Source organism: Lissotriton helveticus, chromosome 2_1 (assembly GCF_964261635.1).
Source record: "Lissotriton helveticus chromosome 2_1, aLisHel1.1, whole genome shotgun sequence".
NCBI classification, from domain to species: domain Eukaryota; kingdom Metazoa; phylum Chordata; class Amphibia; order Caudata; family Salamandridae; genus Lissotriton; species Lissotriton helveticus.
This window is the reverse complement of record NC_136059.1, coordinates 1,035,417,229-1,035,440,052: the sequence shown is the minus strand read 5'-3', so window position 1 is coordinate 1,035,440,052 and position 22,824 is coordinate 1,035,417,229. Positions and strand designations below refer to the sequence as shown.

Below are 22,824 nucleotides of genomic sequence, written 5' to 3'. Positions count from 1 at the left end.
CAGAGTAAGGCAGAGAGCAATGTCAGAGAGAACAGTGGTGCAGAGTAGAATAGAGGTGTGTAGAGTGCAGTGAAGTAGAGCGCAATGGTGTAGCGTAAACTGGCATAGAGTGCAGTGGTGTAGAGTGTTGCTGAGTAGAGTATTGTGGTGTAGAGTGCATTGGTGCAGAGTAGTTGATGTAGGGTGCAGTTATGTAGAGTGCATAGATTTCAAGAAAAGTGGTGTTACGTGCATTGGCTTAGAGCACAGTGGTTTAGAGTAGATTGGCGTAGAGAGCAGTGGCACAGAGCAGAGTGGTGCAGAGTAGAGCAGAGGGTTGCAGAATAGTACGGGATAGGCTGCAGTGGTGTAGATTGGAGAAGAGTGTCAGAGTGCAGTGGTGCACAGTAGATTAGAGTGGCATAGAGTGTAGTAGCATAGAGTGTAGCAGAGTGGTGTAGAATAGCGTGGTGGAGAGTAGAGTGCAGTGGTGCAGAGTACAGTGGCGGAGAGTAGAGTGGCAGAGAGTGTAGAGTGTTGAAGAGTGCAGTGGTGTAGAGCAGAGTGGTGCAGAATGCCCTGATGTAGAGCGCAGTGGCAAAGAATGGCGCGGAGTAAAGTTACAATCAAGTAAATGGGTGTAGGGTAGAGTGGCATAGAGTACATTGTCATAGAGTAGAGTGTTGCAGAGTAGAGTAGGGCGGGTGGGTGTCCCTGGCTAGTTATTAGGTACTATTGGTGTTCTAGCGCGGGGACACTCTGTTGGAGTAACCAGGCGCTCTATAAGCTGTATCATAATAATACAGTGCACTGGTGTAGAATAATAGAAAGTAGAATGCAGTGGCATAAAGTGCATTCGTTTTGAGTAAAGTGGTGTAGAGTGCACTGGCATTGAGTGCAGTAGAGTAGAGTGCAGTAATGAAAAATAGAGTGGCGTGGCACAAGGTAGATTACGGTGGCATAGAGTGGAGTGATGTTAAGCGGAATGGGGCAAAGTGGAACAGAATGGCATAGAGTGCAGTGGCATGGAGTCGATTGTTTCAGACTAGAGTGCAGAGGCGTAGATTGCAGTGGCATAGAGTGCTGCGAAGCAGAATAGATTAGAGTAACTTAGAATGGACTGGTGAAGAGTGAAGTGGCGTGGAGTGGAGCTATGCAAAGTAGAGTGGCATAGAGTCTGGTTGCCTACAGTGCATTGTTGTAAAGTACTGTAAAGTGGCATAGAGGAGAGTGTGCAGAGTACAGAGCAGTGGCATAGAGTGCAGTGGTGGAGAGTGCAGTGTTGGAGAGGAGAGTGGTGTAAAGTGAAATGGTGTAGAGTGAAGTGGTGCAGAGTAGAGTGGAGTGGTGCAGGGGAGATTGAAGAAGGCATAGAGTTGAGTGGCTTAGAGTGGAGTGGGATATGCTAGAGTAGAGTGGTGCAGAGTAGAGTAAAGAGGTGTAGAGTGCAGTGGCATAGAGTGCATTGGAATATAATGGCGTAAAGTAGAGTAGAGTGGCATATAATAGAGTGCAGTGGCGTAGAATGTAGTGGTGTATAGTGCACTGGTATAGATGAGAGGGGTGCAGAGCAGATTGCAGTGTTGCAGAGTGCAGTGGTGTAGAGTGCATTGGCGTAGAGTGCATTGGCCTAGAGTGGCACAGAGTAGAGTGACATAGACTAGAGTACAGTGGCGTATATTGCAGTGGTAAAGAAACAGTCCATCAGAAGACTAATGGTAAAAGGTTCGGCCCAGAGCGCTGGAGCACAAGCCCCATGATTATATAGTAATACCACCATGCTTAGATCTGCTGTTGTTGACACCTCCATGGTGAATCCTACTGAAGGTCCTGAACCTCCATGAGTATACCCACGGGCATGCATTCCATTGCTTTCTATCAATCACATCCTTACAAATAGGAGTTTTTTTAATAACTGGGGCATCTTTATGCAGCATGAGGCACGCACACATCCTCATACGCATGATTTGTAACTGACCTCAACTCCCACTAATATACAATGGCATAACAATAGCCCCCGCAATGCGGAGGGCCCTGAAATCCAAGGGACCCTCTCTGGCACTGTGCATGGACGGGCACTCCTGATTGCGTCTGAAGTTTGGGGGACAACTCCATACACTTTGCAGTGTTGTGTGGCGATTTAGGTTCTGTATGGATTTTCCCGATTCATGCCCTTATATAGGTACAATTCACAATGCCCTTATATAGGCATTGAAATCCAGCCCTTATTTAGGCATAGCCCAAGCTACCCAAATACAGGCATGGCTACTTCCATCCATTCATCAACGTCACAACGATTTCTTGGAAAACTAGACTCTTAAGCTGAAGGGACTTCCCCTAGCCTGGAAATTGATTTCTCCAAGAATCTCATTATTATGCATGAACAACTAATCCTTAGGGGTTCATCCATGACGTTCATATGCCCGACTTTTACTTCAATACTGGCATTCCTAAACCCCTTCAAGGTATAAATGTACCTTCACTTGCTATGGCAAAGCATGGTGTGGTTCGGTGCAGTTCGACTACCTACTTGCACGACCCAGCTCGCTACAGCAAGTGACAAAGGAAGCCAACTCTCCAGCTGACGCACTGACCAGAAGCTGTCCAGCTCCAGTTTTTCTGACTCCCCTTGCGGGATGTTGTGAAATCGAGTCCGTGAAAGAGATACCAACCTCTCTCATTCTAAGGTATGGAGCTGATTAGAACCTAGAGAAACCTTTGGTAGTTCTTGGCAAAACTAAACCCTTGCTAAAGACAAATACCTACTTCTTCCCTGGTACTAGACCTAGGTTAGGTACATTGGGGTAGGCGTATTTTAGAAGCACCATTTGAGTATTTTAGCCTGTGTTATTTATGTATGTATTTGTACATGTCATAGCAACAAACAATGCTATTACAGTATTATTTTATGTTACTGTTTATGCTGTATTTATGGAAATAAACAAGGACCCCCTGAATGGGATAAATTTCCTGGGTCAGGGTAAAGCAATGTGATGCAAAGGTATAAGCCCAGGCAAATTAATTTGCCTGGGCTTATACCTTTGCCTCACTGTTTATGCTGTACTCATTATACTTTGCATTCTGGCTAACAATTGTAGCAGTTCACCTCTCTTGCATGAGAAAGAAGACTGTTCAATAAACCCCTTTTTATTGAAACGCCCGTCTCTCTACTTCTATGCAACTCTGTACGAACGTAGCATGCACGATTGACTGAGTGAACTAGTTATCTATTGTTTCCACGACTCTAAAGATATGTTTCGATTCTTGGGGAAACAAAGCTGTCATGTTTATGCGGTTGTCAGAAACGAATCCCTTCTTGTGTATTCGAGAAAGTTTCTAGTGACCTCTGAGCTAGCTGGCACTCACAATTAAGTTTAGTATACTCGATAGAGACATACTGACCTCAGTCCTATGTCAAATCTATAGTGTATATTATTCCAATGCGCAGAGCCTATTGGGAATATAGGAACTACACTACAGCAGGAGGACCCCCTCAAGTTATGTTACGCCACTGCTAATGTTGGCACGCATGTTGGAAAGATGCTTTTGAACTCTGACAGAATTCTTGTCACAGATCATTCAGCTCATCTTCTGACGAAAGCACACACAGGTTTCCTGGAATGTTAAAAATTAGTAATTGTTTGTCAATTGTCAGGTGATGTGGAAACTTTTGCTCATTTGATATTAGCACATACCTTAGTGCATCATGACATGTAAATCCTTGAACATTGGCATGACACCTGAGGTCAGGATAGGCCATAGATGGATAATCCTGCATTAAACACGATAGGTGTTTTCCCCATCTAGGTCCTTGCACGTGTCTGTATATAATGTGTTCCCACTTTAACTGTAATGTACTCTAAGACAATATGCATTCATTTTGCTGTCAGTGACTGGTGAACATCAGAAATATATAGATGCACACAGAAACACATACAACAGATCATTATGAAGGGAAAGGACACAGAACGCCTTTTCAATACTATGTCTACTGACCTTGACCTGAAAACACTGTCTTGAGGTATTCAATGCTGCATATAGGAATGCTAAGTGGTTGACCAAGTTTTGAAAAAACATCTTCTTGGCTTCTGGGAACAAACTGACAAACTAACACATATCTACCAGTACTTCTTGCTTGGGGATGGATGTCATGTGAATACAGATGCTCACACAATGGCATGAGGCAAAACAACTGGGGCTGGGCTCAGGATATAGTTGGTTCCTCTGACACTAATTGATGAACTCTAATAGGTAAAAGACCACAACAGTACCAATCCCATCACTTTGCAGGATTTGTGTACCAGACAAAGGGCATTAAAAGTTACTAGTTGCTTCACAGGACGTCAGTGCAGTTTAGCAAGAGCAGGGGATATTGAATCATATTTCTTAAAACTACTCTTACTGCAGCATTTTGAACAGGTTGTAATTCTAGCAACTTCTCCGGTAGCTCTAGATCTATTGCAGGTATCACATTGCAGTTATCCAGTCTGGCGAATATAAATGCATTTAAAATTTTATTTTTTTGACAAATTGTCAATAATCCTTATTAGTGTTCTCCTTTGAAAATCAAAACAAAACACAGAACAAAATCAAACATAAAAATGCAGCATAAATACAAAAATGCTTTAATATTAAGGTACAAGGGGATCAATCCACACGTCCTTGTGGCAATGGTAACAGACTATTAATTTGGCCCTGTTTAATAATGTAAAGTCTTGCTTAATGTTTTGGTATCATTTAGTAAGTTAGGTGCACATCTTACAGGACTTTTTTTATAATGAGAATTAGTTTACATATGTTAAACTGCTTTCTATGCATTCACTGATTAGATAAACATAAAAACATTATGATCACAGTAACTCAATACAAAAGATTTTACATAAATAAAATTAAGGCATGAAACAAAATACAGCATAAAATCAAACATACAAATGCAGCATTAATAAACAAATGCAGAACAGTGCTAATCAAGACTCCTCATCAATTAACATAAACAATTGGACCGTTAGTATTTTATTATACCTGGCTGGTTTTCAAACAATTGGCTCGAAAGAAAGGTTATTTTAAGCAGAAAATGCAAAGTTTTTATTCAAATGTATTTATCTTCTCTACAACATTCATTGTGTATAAATAACATGATTCACCATTACATCACACCCACATGTCCTCTTCGGTTGGCTGCTCTCAGTCAGCTGTTTTAGCCTGCTAGCTGCATTTGTACCAGGCTGTGGCCAATCATATGCAACTCTTGAAGATGATATTCTGGATTTCAGAGAATTGTTTCTTCAAATTTAGGGATTCATTGCATCTTGAATCACTACATAACTATTATTTACAAGTCGATATAACAATGTTTTTAAGGCCTAATGGTAGTAGACAGAAGTAGTCATCTCAACACCACAGAGCAGGAGCAGACAATGATACAAGCAGAACATCATTAAGACACATACAGATACACACATAACATTGGACATCCCAACAGATGAGGATCTGTCTATTGTTCCCTAAATGAGGTCTGTTAACAGTAACATTTCATTTGAAGGCACGTGCTGCTCTCACTGCCTCATACCAAGTGCAGGTTGAGGTGGCTAGTATATCGCCAGGGCATTATTATTGCAAGGGCCTTGACCTGGAACTCACACAAAACATGCTGGCACAGTTCTACTACATATAAAACATCTGTTAACATCAGCAGATTTAACCTGTCCCAGTCTGACTTCAGTGGACGCCAGTCCATATTATTTAAGGTGCCACCTGCTCAGGTAGTTTCAGATCGGACCTTCATTCAGCTCAGGGCAGTGTTTTAAAAGATCATCTGGTCAGGAAAATATGAATGTGGGATCATGACTTTGGGGATAGCACCTACCCTCTTCTCTTTCTTCACCAGTAATGAAGCCAACTTTTTTGTTAAACAAATATAGATCTGACTGTAGTTTGAGCCCAGTTTGAGTTATTATCAGTTTTACCTAGTTAGTTAGTTGTCAAGCAGTGGGACACAGACAGCAGAGGTAGGGTACTCCATTTAATAAATCCTAAATATGTATAATCATAGATGGATAACAGTGAGCTCACCAAGATGTTCTGAATGCCATCAATTGACAATGAGAGTGAAGCTCAAACTGTCTGTAATGTCATTCAGAAACATAAGGTTACAAATATCCCCATTATTTAAGTTTTTCCCAAATATGATTTGATCTTATGTATGGCCCCCAATGTCACTGGCCCCGATTTAACCTGCTACACAGGAGAAAAGAAGTAATGGTGTAGCCATACATGAAAATGGCCTCCGTTTTTGAAACGTAAAAATAAATATGTGGCCTCCTGCTACCCACTTCCACTGGAGTACAATTAGACGGTCTAGTTTCCTGATGAAGAAACGTTTAGAGTGTTAAATGGAAAGGTCATTTGGTGAGCACAGACTCAAACCACAGCTCATATCGAAAAAGTGAAGGGAGTGAGCTGTGCATCAAACAGCAGCTTACAGTACGGGTTAGGAGATTGGTCACTTTTCTACAACTGCTGTGTTACACTTATGAGAGGGTGGGTGAAGCTGGTACCTGGAGTAGTATTCAAGTTATATTTGCACGCAAAACTCATTGGAATCAGAACATCTCTGAATGAACTCTAATATAATATATAAAGGGTTAGTACACTTAGTGGCGAATGTGACAATCAAGTGGGAAGTTGATTGTAGAGACCAGCAGCCCATGCACCAGCTTGTTATTGCCAACTGACAGTCCCCAAGTATCCGTTGTAGATCATAGAAGAGGACTACATTCAATCTCCAGACACATGAAAGCAACATTGTTGGAGGCAGAAATTTCTTGAAAGGCAGAAAACTTGGAGGACCTCAGACTGATATGCCTCATTGATGAGCAGTAGTTACTAGCCAAGGAAATACATGAGTCAGAAAGAGACCTACTGCTTGTGGAAACTGTATATAAAAGAAGCTTGTCACATATTGGTAAATGAGTATATACAAACATATCTGCAGTATTAACTTGAGGTACTGCAGTAGCGTCAGCAATTGCAACAAGCCAGGCTTCCATCTTTTAAAAGGCACTTGTTAATGTATTTTGAAGCATTAGTAATTCAATTTTGACTCCTACGCTTTTTTTTGAGTAACCTCTGTGCATTTGGTATCAAGGTGACCAACCGCCACATTTTCAGAATTTGTTGGAGAGGGGGGCACCATACTTTTTCTCAGTTGCTCTAGTACAATGCCACAACATTATGCTCTTTCTGAATTCCTAATGGAGTTGGCATACCATTCTTTGCTCTCCTCCACAGTACTGATACCCTCACAAAATCCCAGAACCCCTTCACTTGCTTCTTTGCCTAGCAATATTACGCCACTGCACCTTCAAATCCTTTACACTTAATCCATATTCTAATCTTTCCCGGTCTAAGAATCACTGTTCCTCATAAAGAAAGTCACCCTTTCCCAGAGAATCTTCAGTAGTACCACCAAGCAAAAAGTAACTCCATCAACTCAAGATTGATTAGTATGACATGCCTCTATTGTATGTAGAGACTAAAACATCCAGGTCAAGTAAAATTAACCTGTTTATCCGCTGAAAACATAATGTCTCATTGCTACCACATTAAAGTATCCATTGTAGAATATAAGTAGTGTGCCATCTGCCATGTCCCATCCATCACTTACTCTCCAAAATAGATAATGACTTGTCTGTACATCCCAGCTATGTAAACATGAAGAAGTTAAAAGAACCGAGGGGCATATTTATCATTATATCACGCAGCGCAGCAAGTCGCCTTGCTTCGCTGCGTGGTAGAGTAAGGGCAGGAATGTGCCATACTTAATATTGTACAGTGCATTGCTGACTTTTCCATGCGTTGGCGCACAACGCAGGTATCCTTGCACCATGGTGCAATGGTGCCTGCATTGTAAGCAGGATTAGTTTTGTGCAGGAAGTGACACCTTACACCCCACACATTTAAAAAAGTGCTTTGACAATATGCTAAGTTAGTCATGCATATGTAAAGTGTTCCTTTTCCTTGTTTTTGTTTTGCAAATAATAAGTGTTAATAACATTATAATAAATATATTTACATAGTTATTTGAATTACATAATCAGTGACTACTGCAGACAAAAAACAGCTGAACATATTCATGATATTGTGCCTCTTGCACATGTTGTTCTAAAAGAAGCAACTGGAAATCTACAGAGATTAATCTAACCTTGCATGTCTGAAACATTGTAAACGAATGACATAGCCTCTAATCAGTGAGCGGAGTCAGTAGCAGGTCTTTCATTGCCCAAGAGTTTGCTCATCTTAAAAATGTGTTTTCAACTTTTTGAAGATTCCAGCATTCCCTTGAATTTCAGAATTTTCCATGAACATTCAAAGACTTCAAGATATAAATATTTTACCATGGTAGTTAGAACTGCTCCTAATAACGATGCCCCCCAAAATGATATGCTTGACAATGTGAAGTACCTTTTTCGGGCAGACGATGGTATCCTCGCCAAAAGTTAAATTTCTATTTTAAGCAGGGATTACTCAGTCAAGATATGTATTGTATTTCTGGTAGACAAATGATACCAAATATGCAATAAACAACAGAGCTATTCATTGATGGCAGTGAGTGTCATTCACCAAAGTCATTCCAAGATGGGATTGAGAGATCATGACACAACTTGACCGTTTTATTGATTTTCTTTATCGACTGCAAGTCAGGGCTTATGCGGCAGCCATACAGATGAAGAGTCTTCAGCCTGAAAAGGAGAAAAAACAATGTTCATATAAGGATAAGAGTTGCATTTGCCCTAATGCTAAACCTAAAGCAACTCATACCAATACCATGTATTTCCATTAAAAAAACAAAGGTTAAAGTGACGTTATAGTTAGTTGTTGAAATAATACAAAAAAACAAAAAATTACCCAAATTCAACACTTATAGTTTACTGAACTATTACATGCAACTCCACCATTTACTGCTTATGACACCACATATTACATCACTCACAACATCTTACATCACATCATTGATGATATCAGATATGACATCTCAAATAACTGCATTGATGGTATCATTAATGACATCCTCCCATGGACATGACACTTTGCTATGAGCAGTTCAACCAGATTGAACCAAAGTTCATCCAGATTAAGTCCTTCCTGGTAAGTTATGTTATGTTATGTTATGCTGGTTTTTTTATAGCGCACGGCTACTCAAAGAGTGTCCCGGCGCTTTGGTTGCAGACCTATCTCATAACACAACAAGAAAGAAGAGAAATTAAAAAAAAAAAAAAAAAAAAAAAACCAGAAGATACAGAGAAGAGAGAGAAACAAAACCCAGGGCGCAGCTAAGAGGTGAAAAGCCAAGTTTTAAGCCCTTTCCTAAAAGCCAGTAGGTTAGACGTGCTGCGTAGCACCACTGGCAGCGTGTTCCAGAGCTGGGGGGCTAGCAATCTGAAGGAACGGCCTCCAATACGTGCCCTTTTGACACGCGGAACATTGGCAAGGTACAAGGACCCTGACCTCAAGGACCTGGCTGGATGATAAAAAGCCAGCCTTTTTTGAAGGTATTTCGCTCCGGTGAAATGCAGCGCCTTATGTGCCAACGTCAAGGCCTTAAAGATTATCCGCTTCCGAATGGGAAGCCAGTGCAGTGCCCGCAGGAGGCCCGAGGCTCTAGCACGGCGAGATAGTCCAAAAATAGCCCGTGCTGCCGAGTTCTGGACCACCTGTAGCCGTTGAAGCAGATATTCCGGCAGGCCAAGGTAAAGAATGTTCGCATAATCAATACGTGAGCCAATTATCGCCTGCACTGTGACCTTCCTGTGCTCCTCTGATAGTAAAGGGATAAACTTACGCAACATCCCGAGCAGGCCGAAACACGTGCCGGTAAGGCCGATTATCTGGGAGCGCAGTGTGAGGCCCTTGTCGATCTTAATCCCAAGGTTTTTCGCCACCTGGGAAGAACTAGCTGGTGGGAACATGTTCTCCGGCCACCACACCTTCCAGTCCGGATCTACACTGCACCCGAAGAAGAGGACCTCGGATTTATCCGAGTTGCACTTGAGGCTGTTGTATTGAAACCACTGAAACACAGCCTCAAGGCAACCCTGGATCCTCTCTCCGTTGAAGTCCGCACCCCTCTCACAGGTGAAGAGCAGCTGGGTATCGTCAGCGTAAGAAACGATCTGAGCCCCGAAAGACTCCGCCAAAGCCGCCAGAGGGGTCATAAAGATATTAAAAAGGGTCGGGCTCAATACAGAGCCCTGAGGGACCCCGACACCCAGTGGCGCCATCTCGGCGGAGCAAGCGGAGGCCCAGACCGTTTGTCGACGGCCCGTCAAGAAGGAGCGAGACCAATTGAGCGCCGTCCCCCTAAGACCGATCTCAAAAAGTCTTGCGAGGAGACCCTCGTGGGGGACGGTGTCAAAGGCCGCCGACAGGTCTAACATCACCAGCATCGCCCTACCCCCTGAATCCAGCACCTCCTTAATCGCCTCCGAAACTTCCAGGAGAGCTGTTTCGGTGCTAAGATTGGTGCGGAAACCTGATTGAGTAGGGTGCAGTAGGTCATGGGTCTCCAGAAAATCGGCGAGCACCTTATGCACATGTTTTTCGATAATTTTTGCAAAGGCAGGCAGAAGCGAAATAGGTCTATAATTCGCTAGTACCTCCACATCCAGACCAGGCTTTTTGAGCAGGGGGATGATCATCGCCTGCTTCCATGACTGAGGGACCACACCCTGAACCAAAGAACAGTTCAACAGGGGGTTGACAAAAGGGTTAATGACTGCCGCCATTTTCGCCAAAAACTTGGCGGGGCAGGCATCCCGCGGCGAGCCAGATTTTAGACAGGCCATCAAATCCAGCGAAGAGGCCGTAGTAATAGGGGGGAAAACTGCTAGAGCAGGGCCAGCCCTGGTCGGAAGGACCAGGGTCTCCTCCACCGAGCGAGGCATCTCAGACTCCTGCACAGGAAAGGAGTCCTGGATCAGACGGATCTTAGAAATAAAAAAGTCCGCTATAGCCCTGATCCAAGGCTCAGCAGAGGGGGTCTGATTCGACGTGGCGCGTGAGGTCGTAAACTCCCGCACAATGGCGAATAGCTCCTTACAGGAATTGGAGGCAGCTTCAATTTTCCTAGCGAAATAGCTCTTCTTCTCAGAAAGGATGTCTCGATGATACATTTTCACTAAAGATTTATAAGCAAGTTTGGCCGCCGGATCATATTTGGCGCGCCATGCTCTTTCGGCTACTTTACACTGCCGACGGGAAGCTGCCAACACTTCCGTGAACCAGGGAGCAGATGCACGTTTACCCACCTTGCAAGGCGGTCTCACAGGAGCCAGGTGATCAAGCCTCTCTAGGAGCCACGCCTGCAGCCGCTCTGTATCCCCGTCTAAATCCCCTGTCAAAATACAAGGGTGGGCCGCACATACAGATCCATCAAACGGGGGCCAAGAAAAAGAGGTGGGAAAAGCGTGATTTCTCATTTTAATTCCGATTGGGTTCTTTGCTCATGATGCAAAAAAAATGTCTGAAACTAATTAAACTAAATTTGCACCAAAGTTAGAACTTTCCTTGGAAAGGCATTCTTTTTTCAGTAGTTTTATGAAATTAGCATTTAAAAAGATGTATGCGGTGAACATGAAGGGGTGAACCATGAGAAAAAGTTAGAGATATTTGAATTTGTGGAGGATACATGGTGCTAGTGCAACAGATCCTAAGAGAATCTAAAATTAAAAAAATTCTGATTGTACACAGGAGCTTTTTTATGTCTAGAGAAGGATTTGCTGTACAGGAAATATCTGGCTGGTTGGCTACAACATCAATATAAAATGTTGCGGCAGCCATTACAGGGCTAAGGGACTCGGTTTCAGAGTTGTGAAAAAATGTGAGCTAGGGTACACAAGGGTGCAAGGTAAAAACACCTCTAGCCCATGCGGGGAGAAGTCAAAGGGACCCGCCTTTGGTAAAAACTAAAAATACTTATTTAATCAAGGGCTCTATGGTTCTACAGTGGAATGCAGCCCTGGTGTGGTTCAGCGAAACTACTATGGTCCTGCTGGCACCACGGTAGGAAAGCTCGCTCCCAGAACTGCAGATCCCCAAAAAAAGGGAAGGGTAGGCTTTCAGATTTGTCCGTGTTCAGTAGGGGTTGGCCGTCCACTTGAATAGGTCCTGCACCCAACCCTCTGCTGCAGTCAACCGTCTGCGAGCGGCCAGGCTTCTGTGGGTGACCAACCCCACTGTGTATGCCCTTCAGCAGTGGACTGTGAGGTCGGCAGCTGTCTCTGCAGCTCATCTAGGGGATTTAAAGGTACCAGTTCCTTGGACTATGTGTGATAACAGGATAGTCCCCTCTGCCAGACACGCATCATTCCCAAAAACAGACAAGTTAGGGGTACCCCTGAAATACAGAAGGGCCCTTTTTGTCAGGTGAGAGCCTTATGCCTCATTGAAGTGCATGGAATGCATGCCAGAACAGGCAGGGACAAAAACATTTAGCCCAAAGGAAGGCCCCAGACTCTTTGGGGCTCGTTGTGAGGGCCGAAACATGTTGGTGAAAAACCAGCGTGATTGGGAGAATATCATTCAATCAGAACCCTGTACTTATATTTAATAAACCCACGGCACTCTACCAATAAATGGAGTTCTCACATGGTATAGCGTAAGGTTTTGTAAACTCTTTTTCTCTACTTAAACTGTATCCCTGCTTTATCCAGATAGATATTTTATATAAGAACTCCTATTCATGGTTGAGACTGCTGTAAAGGTATTACCCTATCAGGGTGTGGCTATGCGCTGATGATGAAGCATGCCACTATTTAGTGGGTGAGGCGTCTACTCCAAAATCTTTGGATTTCGCAGTAAGGTCCCAAAGTGGTTACTTTGTTCTTTCTTTTTTCTTCTTTCTAAAAAAACCTTTTAAGTCTTGTGTGAGTAGATATGAAGCTGGGAGAATGTAACCAGGTGGGTCATCTCTCGCTCTTCCTGTGGGAGCAAGTTCTGGGCACTTGGCCTGGCTTCCAGCCAGACCCTTAAAATAAAAAAACACTGCTCCCGTAAATTAAAAAATTACCCCCCCCCAGATAGGCCATGTCCTGGGGGAAGGAGCAGCCTTAATTTAAGGGGGAAGGGGGAGCAAGTCTTCATCCCGCAAGCCTCCCCGAGGCCCAAGGAACCCTAGCCCTGGGGACGGTAACTTTATACAAGAGGGCAGGGCCATACGCCCACCCCCCCCATGAGTCTGGCTCAGTGATGGTGTCCCGGGATTCCCAACCTCTGGGACACCATCTGTTTCCCTGCCCACGAGCAAGGGCAGGGAACATGCAAAGTTCACCCACAGGTGGGAGCAGATTTGTGCTAAACTAAAGCATTTTCCCGCGCACACTTTCAGGAAGGGAAATACTTTGATTGCTCCCACTCAGTGGGAGCAAAAGAAAACCTCTCCCGCGGGGTTAGAGCAATGCAGCCTCCCCTGCACCTGAGATGGCTGAAAGCAAGAGTTGGCAGGGATGTGGGGGTCTGGGCTTCCCCCACAGCCCCCAAAAATAATGATTGTTCTGGGATGCCCTGGGTGGGCACAGGGGTGCCCTACTTCCTTGAGATAACTATAACTGGTGAATTTCTTTGGTTTGTAGAGATTAAAACATTATGTTATCACCAAACTATAATGTTACTTTAAACTTTGCTTTTTCAGTGAATATATATATATATATATATATTTAAAATATATGTATAAATATATATATTACATATATATATTCACTGAAAAAAACATAGGTTACAGAGACATTATAGTTTGTTGGACATTTCACTCGTACAAAACCAAAGAATTTCCACTGTTATGGTTAGTTCAGCTAACTATAACTCGCGCCCCCTGCAATGCACTGCTGATATTACATTATTCATGACATGGTCAGTGACATCACTGATGACAACACTGATGACATCTCAAATGACATCACTGATGACATCATCCAGTGACTGTGACTGTGTTTTTATAAAGTTTAAATATGTTTTATATATAAGCTAAGGTGTATTGAAGAATGAGGGGTGTATAAGTGTCTGGATGGAGGATTTAGTAGGTCCGTGACTGTATAAGTGAGTGTTTAAATGTGTCTTACTGAATGCATGGGTTAGTGACTAAACTGTGTGAATGTCTGTATCAGTGTGTCTGTTGTGTAAGCTGCTGCATAGGTCGGTGAGCATTTACTTGAGTGTCTATATTGGTTATTGATTGGTTGCCTGAGTATCCTTATGAGTGCCTGAGTGTTTGTGTGGGTGGGTGGAGAGTGTGTTACTTTGTGCATAGATGTGTGAGTAGGTGAATCACTGGATGTATGGGTTCAAGAGTGTGTCTGTGAAGGGCTGTATGGGTGAATGAGTGCATGTGGGTGTGTTGGTGAGTGAATGGATGTCTCAGTGGTGTATGTGTGAGTAACTACATATGTGAAAGGCTGTATATATGAGTGTTGGAGTATTTAAATGCCTATACGTGAGAGTGAGTGATAGTGAGAGTGGCTGTATGGATGAGTGTGTACTTGTATCAGTGATTGTATGAGAGAGTAAGTATGCATTTGTTTCTGTTTGAATAAGTGATGTGGTGTGTGTATAACTGTATAGGTGAGTAAATGGAAGTGTGATTGATTCTTTGCATGACTGACTAGGTGTGCGAGTAACTCTGGCTGAGTGGTGGTGTGTGTCTGTATAGGTATATGAGTGCATATGATAGTGTTGAATTGATGAGTGACTGCATGTATGAGTGATTGTACGGGTGAATGAGTGGATGTGTGTGCAGACCTAGGAATCAGTCAGTGTGTATGTAGTAACTGGTATTGTTGTGTCAATGGTTTCGAAAATAGTAGTTTGTAATTTAGAGTGGGTGTATCAAAGGTTATATTTGGGTGTGAGGAGGTAAATCAGATTTTCACGTGGATGATTTCATCAGTGATGTCATTTGAGATGTCATCAGCGATGTCACTGATCATATCATGAATGTTGTAATATGTGACATCATCCGCAGTGCATTACGATCGCGCGAGTTATAGTTAGCTGAACTAACTATAACGTCCCTGTAACCTCTATTTTTTTCCGTGAATTTCTAGGGGTTTTAAATGCTAATTTCTAACTATAACATCCCTCAAACCTATGTTTTTTTAGTAAATTTCAAAGGTTTTTAAATGCTGACTTCTAACTATAACGTCCCTAAAACCTATGTTTTTTCTGTCAATTTCAAAGGTTTTTTAAATGCAAATTTTTAACTATAACATCCTTGAAACCTGTGTTTTTTTTTTAGTGAATTTCAAAGGTTTTTTAAATGCTAATTTCTAACTATAACGTCCATATTAAATCCCCTTGAATCCTGAGAGTCTGTCGGACCAACTAGCCCACCAGGTACCTCCAGTAAGAGCCACAGAACTGCATTGCAGAGAGGTGGTCCGAGGCCACGCCCCTTTGAACACCTCTCTGCAACTCAGCTCTGTGGCGCTTACCTCAGGATTGAAGGGGACATAATCCTCCAACTTACAATGCACCAGGGGGTGAATTTGCACAGTGGTGCAGCGAGGGGCCTGGGCCTGAAACAACAAGAGTGCAAACATGCCCCCCTGGCGTGTTGTAAGTTAGGGGATTAAGTTCCCTTCAATCCTGAGGATCCCTGGGGGCCAACTAGTCCACCAGGTAACTCCAGTAAGCGCCACAGAGCTGTGTTGCAGAGTGGTGGTCTGAAGCCATGCCCCTTTTTACACGTCTCTGCAATGCAGCTCTGTGGCTTTCCACTGATTTTTTTTTTAAAGCTTTTTTAGGACCCCCTGAGCAGGCCTAGGGGGTCAGGGTGTTTCTACCTTGCCCCCTTTTCTTGTGTTTTAATGTTTTTTCCACTGTTTTCTTGTTGCTTGGTTCTACCGAGTCGCAAGATGGCTGCCAACACGTCCTAGTTTGGAGTGTTGGCAGCCAATTAGAATGAAGCCTGTGGTCGGGAGGGTTTGCAAATCCACCGCTGCCCCAGATATCGGAACTTTTTCTTTTTCTAATTTCTCAAGAACTACTGAACGAATTTACACCATTTAACAAAAAGGGCTTTTTCTGAACCAAGACCTACCTGCTTGCCAAATTTGGTGTAATTCCGTTCTGCAGTTCAGCCTGTAGCTATGTCTAAAGTTTCTCATGGAAAATAACATGGGAAAAACGCGTGTTGGAACCCCCCTTTTTTCTCGGCCCCCTCTTGACGAATCACCCTGAACCTTTCAAGACAGGAGCTGCCCGGAGTGGGTCACTCGTTTTGAAAATTTTGTGAAGATTTGTCAACCAGCGGCTAAGTTATTGGGAAAAAAAATGATTTTCCTATGGAAACTAGGTCCTAACTATAACTACCTACTGGTGACCCCCGAGTAGGAGGTAGTGTGTGTGTGTGTGTATATATATATATATATATATATATATATAGTCACTGAAAAAAACAAAGGTTGCAGGGGCGTTATGGTTAGGAAACAGACTTTTTCAAAAACGTACAAATTTACTGAAAACGAAAGGCTACAGGGATGTTATAGTTAGATTCAGATTTTACACCCACAGAACCATAGAAATTCAGCAGTTATACTTATAGTTATCTCAAATAACTATAACTCAAGCCCCAGCCATGCACAGTTTTCTCATCAACAATTTCACTGAAAATGTTGCTGTGATATTATTAATGATGTCAAAGTAGATGTCATGAGTGATGTAATATTTGTGGTAATTAGCAGTGCTTGGCAAGGGCAAGAGCTATAGTTATTTTGCGGCATGAGTTATAGTCACAGCATACCATACACCTGGATGCTGGACATTGTTGCCTTGCCAAACACGGCTTGGAAGACTGAACCTTTGACTCCATATACTCTATATCGACCTCACATAGGTCATTGAATGTTTGCTTTACACCTCAAGACTATCTACATAAATTTGGTGTACCCCGGATGTTTGGCCCATTTTGACAATATTGTTGATTAGATTGGTTGTATACGTCCTCTTCATTGAACTTTGCCCTGAGGAAGGCTGTGATAGGGAAAACACGTTGACTGTGCTTGTTGCGTACACTGATGAAGAACAAGATTAAAAAACCACAAAATACAAAGGACCTAGTTGACTTGTTTTGTTTTTCAGGCAACCTTCTTTTGTATACTCCGTTTTATGTTGCCTCTCTCTCATAATCAAATGTCTCTAATGTTGGACCATTTGGTAGCTGGTCTTTAGAAGTGGGCAACAATTGTTCTGGACCAAGTGAATACTGTAGGTGGTAAAATACCAGGTCCCCTAGCTGTCAATACTTACCCTGGGCGGAGTTTGTGGAGTTGCACTACGGGGAACTCTGCAAAGTGCAAAAAAAACCTTCACCGTACTACGCGGAGCTCCGCAACCAGCGGAGTACAATTGAGAAATGCCGTTTGTGATGATTGCACAGTGCTGGATGCTTGTCTGCTGTGCAATCCTTGAGAACGGCACCATGCACAGTGCAAGCAGTCCTTGATTTTCTTTTCTGCTGCTCGGGTAGATTTTTAATTGAGCGGCAGATTTCTCAATGCGAACAGGCTGTTTCTCAACGCGAGCAGTCGCGAGCATAGGCGACCACTCGCAATGAGAAACCTGACCTTTACCCGTTGAGAAATCTCGCCGGGAGGTTGATTTTCCAAGCTCGCATTCGGCAACTTGATTTTGGCGATCGCAAATGAGGAAAAATCTTGCCAGGACGTTGATTCTCCTCGCTAGTGGTCACCAACTTGACGTTGACAAATGCAAATGAGGTAAAATTCTCCGCTTCACATTTTTCGGAACTCCGCGATCTCCGCATCACGCTGAGTGCAGAAAACTCGGCACACTCCGCAAGCAGCAGGGATTTCACCACCCAGGGTTAGTCAGTACATGTCCAATTATATTACACAGTGGCGGATGGCACTATGTAGTTATAGTTAGGAGGATAGGCCATAGGATAAAACATAGGAAGATTTTGTTTTTGTTTTCTAATAACTTAGACTCCGTTTGATACATTTCCTGGAAACTTTCCGAAAAAGAGTTCATCCACCTCGGTTACTTCCTGGACAGTTCCAGGTTGGAAAAATGTGGGATCACAAAATCCATTTTCCCCATGCAATTTTCCATAAGAATTTTAGAATGTAATACAGAAGAAATGGCTGAACAGAATTACACCATATTTGGCAGAACTGATTTAGTGTACATCCATTTAGCTGCGTTTGAAAAATTAAGATAAAAAATTAGTGACATTTGGGCATGACCTGTGCAATTTTATTGACAAGCTACGACATAAACAGAAAGATTACAGCCCCCATTTTGAGTACTCGGGGATTCGTGCCTCTTGTTGGAGTTAATAAAACAATAATGTACAAGGGGGCAGAGTGGGGTACACTAACTGCTCTGGCTTGTGAGGGGAGGGGGTCTAAATTAAAAAAACAAAGTGCACCTCCACTCCTGCGGTACACCCAAAGGATCCTGTGCGACCGCGTGTGTTCTTGAAGAAGTACTGGGGGAGCAAATAAAAAAAAATTGAGTTGTGATTTTGTTGGGCTGACAGACTCCAGTGGTGGTGAGTTCAGGGTCTGGCTGCAGGTGAAGGGCGTGTATGGGGGAGGGGTTGGGCACCCGCACCCAGCTAAAGTATACATATATGGTAATATTATATTAATTAAAAAAAAATCAAACCTGGGAATTCATTGAAAGAAGAGAAAGGTTAAAGTGAAGTTGTATGTAGGTAAGGTAAGGTAATAACAGTTTAATATAGTGACAGTAAATAAATATACGCCTATATAAATTTGACCAGTTTTAACTCCACATTTGGTACCTGGATTTTATATATTGTCACGGTCATGCCCGTGGTTTTATAATAAAAATAGTAAATCATTACCTACTTATATATACATATCTTCACAATATTGTGGTAACCAATATTTTTAAATTTTTGCTAAGTTATTTTTATAGCTAAAGAAACACATTTGTAATTTACATTTGTGCTCCATCCCTATGCTGGCTCCTTGTCCTTTTAAGTTTGCTTGCATCATTCCATACATGCGTTCATTGTTGACATTTTTTGTTCTGTGAGATTTGAGACACCATCCATATCTCTGTCAGAAAACAGTTGCCCTGGGCCCTACACTTTCATTGTACAGAGCATGGTAATCATTCATCTACTGATACTATACGGATCTGAGGGACTGCCACCGTCCCGCCTCCCTTGAGCAGGGTCGGACTGGCCAATAGGTCAATTAGGCTGAGTCTAAAGGGCTGGTCTGACAGGCAAGTGCCTGGGCTGTTCTTTATTTTACTGTGTGTGGGCCTGTTTTATAATCTTTTGTACCGGTTTTTACGGTTGATTTCCCTGATATTATCTCAAAAATTGCCTGCAACAAGCTCAAATCTATGCAGTCTTTCATACTTGCAAAATGCATGCACAGCGTGTCTTTACAAGTTTAAAACTGACCCAGTTTGGAAACATTGGCCACTTGTTAGCTTTTTAATTGACTAACAGGGGCCATTTTTATTTTAGAACCAGTTTTCTGTTCAGGTCAGTCCCTGCCCTTGAGTGTTTTTGGCAGGTGGTGCAGTCTGAGAGCCAGAGTACTAAGAGATCGGCTTGGTGGAAAAAGGCTCAGGACAAGGGATTTTTGGACATAACTTCCTCATTTGCATCTTCCCTGCACACCCTACAGATTTACAAGTTTGGCATTGGAAATCTGTCCCCTCCTGCTACTCTACTTTCAAGAGTTAATTGGGTGTAATACAGGGAACAAGTTAACCAGGGATGTGTGATGGTAAAGGTGGCTTCAGTAAATAGTTTTGGGCATGGGTTGAGCTGTTCTGTGAATTGACACTGGTAGGACAGGTCTAGCACAGGTAAATAAGAGAGTTGCTGATCAAGGTTGACTTTTTAATTATGAATTAAGGGTAAGAGGAAGGTTGGCTTGGGCACTGCTCTGAAAAATACAGAATATTAACGAGGAGCAGGGTGTGCAGGCATGGGGTAAAAACATTCAAAGGGGAAACATGTTAGGAAAATTAGTTGGACTGCATTTCAAGGGGACCAAGAACAATATAAAGTATTAGAAGATTTTGAGGATTTAAGGGACATTTGGCAATGGCGGCCAGTAAGTATAGGAGGGAGAGGGGCAGACAGGACACATGCACACATACACATTCATAGCGATGCATTCACATGCACGCACACACAAATGCATCCATTCACAACACTCATTACCAAACATTCATACATACATGCATGCAACAAACATTAATTCAACAAAAACACACACACACTTACCTGAAGCTCTGTGGAGGTCCCAAGAGGCTTGGTACTGCTGCCTTCCCTCAATGGCTGACCTAAGGTCAACCAATGAGGAAAGGCTGTATTCCCCCTATGTCACCACAGAGTGGGATGAAGCCAGTGAGACTGCTGACCCCACCACACTCTGTGATGAAGTGTCAACGATTGGCACTCAACCCTTGGCACTTCAGGGCTTAAAACCGAAGTTCCCAGGTTGGAGGCAATGAGTGACGCGACCCCTTGTCAGCGAATGGGAGGGACTCAAGGTACTTTGCTGAGCTGAGGAGGTCACACCCACAGGAGCTGTGATTTCCTCAGCCCAGCCAAGTTCAGCTCAGGCAGCCAGGAGCATACACATTTAGCACATGTCTGGCTCCTGGCTGCCTGAGCTGAAAAGGAATAGTGTCTATCAAGCTGACGTGTTCAGCCTGACAGACACTGTTCGTGAGGGACAAAAGGTAGGTGGGGACGTGCCCCCTCAGCCCCAATGGACCAGCAGCAGCTGACATTTGATCTAGGTGGTTTACTTGCAGGAGGTGTTTAAGGTTGGATGGGTAATTCTCTTCTAATAATGAGCACTTTGGTTTAGTTTGTACATCGTTGACAGAGTATTAATATGCGTTAGCCCAGAACTGACTCTTCAGAGTATCCTTTTCCATACTACCGCAATATTTGTCATTATTATGCTATGCTGCTCAATGTTCTATGTCTATTAAAATGGGATGGTCATGACACAGTGACCAGAGTGATTTATAGTTTAAAGCTAGCCTTCATGTGTATTTGTTACAACTGCAATCTAAAGCATTGCTATGTCACGTTACGAGTTAACACTGGCCATGTGCTTGCTGAATTTCTGGTTTCATTATTATTCTTCTTGTAAAGTGCCCTCACTCTGCATTTTTTTTTTTTTAGTTTTGGAAAACCTTTATTTATTCTTAAACATAGCACACAGCATATAGCCTACAACCCGGAGGCCGGCAGCAAATCAGTTGTAGCGAGTCTGTATCGTCTAGTCACATCTTACACAGCCATTGAGCCGACACCCCGGAGGTCCGGCAGCATTCAAGTAATACACAGTATAATAGCCTCCAACTTATCAATCACTTCGCCGTTCCGAACCAGTCTCGCCCTTCAGCAAGTTATTGGCATCTTGCCGATCATTGCTGTGCCTACCTCACTAAATTGCAGGCCTAATATTAATACCTCATGTAAACAAATACAAATTCCAATCCCAACAATCCCCCCCCCCTAAACTCGCCATCTACTCGCCGTCCCGTCCCACCATCTCAGTTGTATATTGCCTTGCAGCCTCGTCTACCTCACCCCCAGGGGCTACCTACACCCGCCCATTCCTTGCCCCGCAAGAGGATCAAGTCAGTACCTTTCAGTTCACTCTGCAGTCCTGTGATCCCACACAGACCATCAGTTCAATCAAAATTCCCCCTCCCTCCTCTCCCATCATGCAGTGGTTCAGTTCTCCCAAAGCCTTCCTGACTCTCTATACATCTTATCCCAGGTGTTCGCCCATTTAGGTCTGCCCAGTTCCCTCCTCCATCAGCTCCTGTGTGTTATGCATCTCGATCTGTGCTGTCCCCTCCCGATCTTCTACGTGTAGTTCCGGTCTATCATTCGCCTCACCCTGTGTTGTCTCCTCACTTTCCCTAATGTGCAAATATGTTCGATACAGACTCCAAAAATTCTTAGGTCTACTCGTAGGCGGAAGCAATTCGCTGTATGTCTCCGACTGCGTGCAGCAATATACCATATCCCTCGCCCATCTCTTTTTGGTTGGCAGCGGACCTCTCATCCAACATAAAGCGATAACCCGCCTAGCCACCAACAAGCCAATATCAGCCAGACGTCTCAGCGCAACCGGCAGTGGCTTGGAGTAACCCAGTAGTGCCAGCGCCGGATTAGCCGGCATCTCTATTTCTAGGATCACACTCATCTCTGAAAATAATTCTTTCCAAAACTTATTGACACCAGGGCAGCTCCACGCCAAATGCATGAAATCTGTCTCTTGTGCATGGCAACGCTCACACTCGGCAGTTTGTCGAAGCCCATATCTGTGCAGCCCCTCTGGCATGTAATAAACCCGCTGCAGAAATTTGAAATGGATCAGCCTATGTCTCCCGTTGAGGGATATCGTCCTCGTATTCGTACAACAGTATTCCCACATTTTATCATCTATTGATATTTGTAAATCGTGCTGCCACGCTATTCTCGCCTGTGAGTGTTGCTGTTCCTTTTGTTGAGCACCTATCCTAATTAAGTTCGTAACTAACTTGTTAGGGGCGGCCGTCTTAATCACGTAAGTGAGTTCCGGGATCTCCGGAGGCTCGGCTAGGTCTGCCCCCAATATTTCCAACAGTGCACTGCGCACCCTGTAAAACTGAAATCGTTGTAACAGTGTGGGCTCAGCACCCGAGGAGAGGATCTGCTCCCATGTTTTTACTACCCCGTCTATAAATAGGTCCTCCATCTTTACTATTCCTAATTTATTTAGTGCACATATGACTCCTTTCTCTTTCAGTGGGGCCAACCACGTC

At 43.3% G+C, this 22,824-nt stretch overlaps 1 long non-coding RNA gene across 1 annotated transcript in view; it reads right to left on the bottom strand.

Moving 5' to 3' along the window:
* Positions 1–4,588: 4,588 nt before the first annotated feature.
* Positions 4,589–22,824, bottom strand: part of LOC144819583 (uncharacterized) — a 182,842-nt gene continuing 164,606 nt past the window's right edge. Inside the window, exon 4 of the long non-coding RNA XR_013607452.1 lies at positions 4,589–8,720. This is a non-coding gene — a long non-coding RNA (uncharacterized LOC144819583). The remainder of the gene's footprint in view (positions 8,721–22,824) is intronic.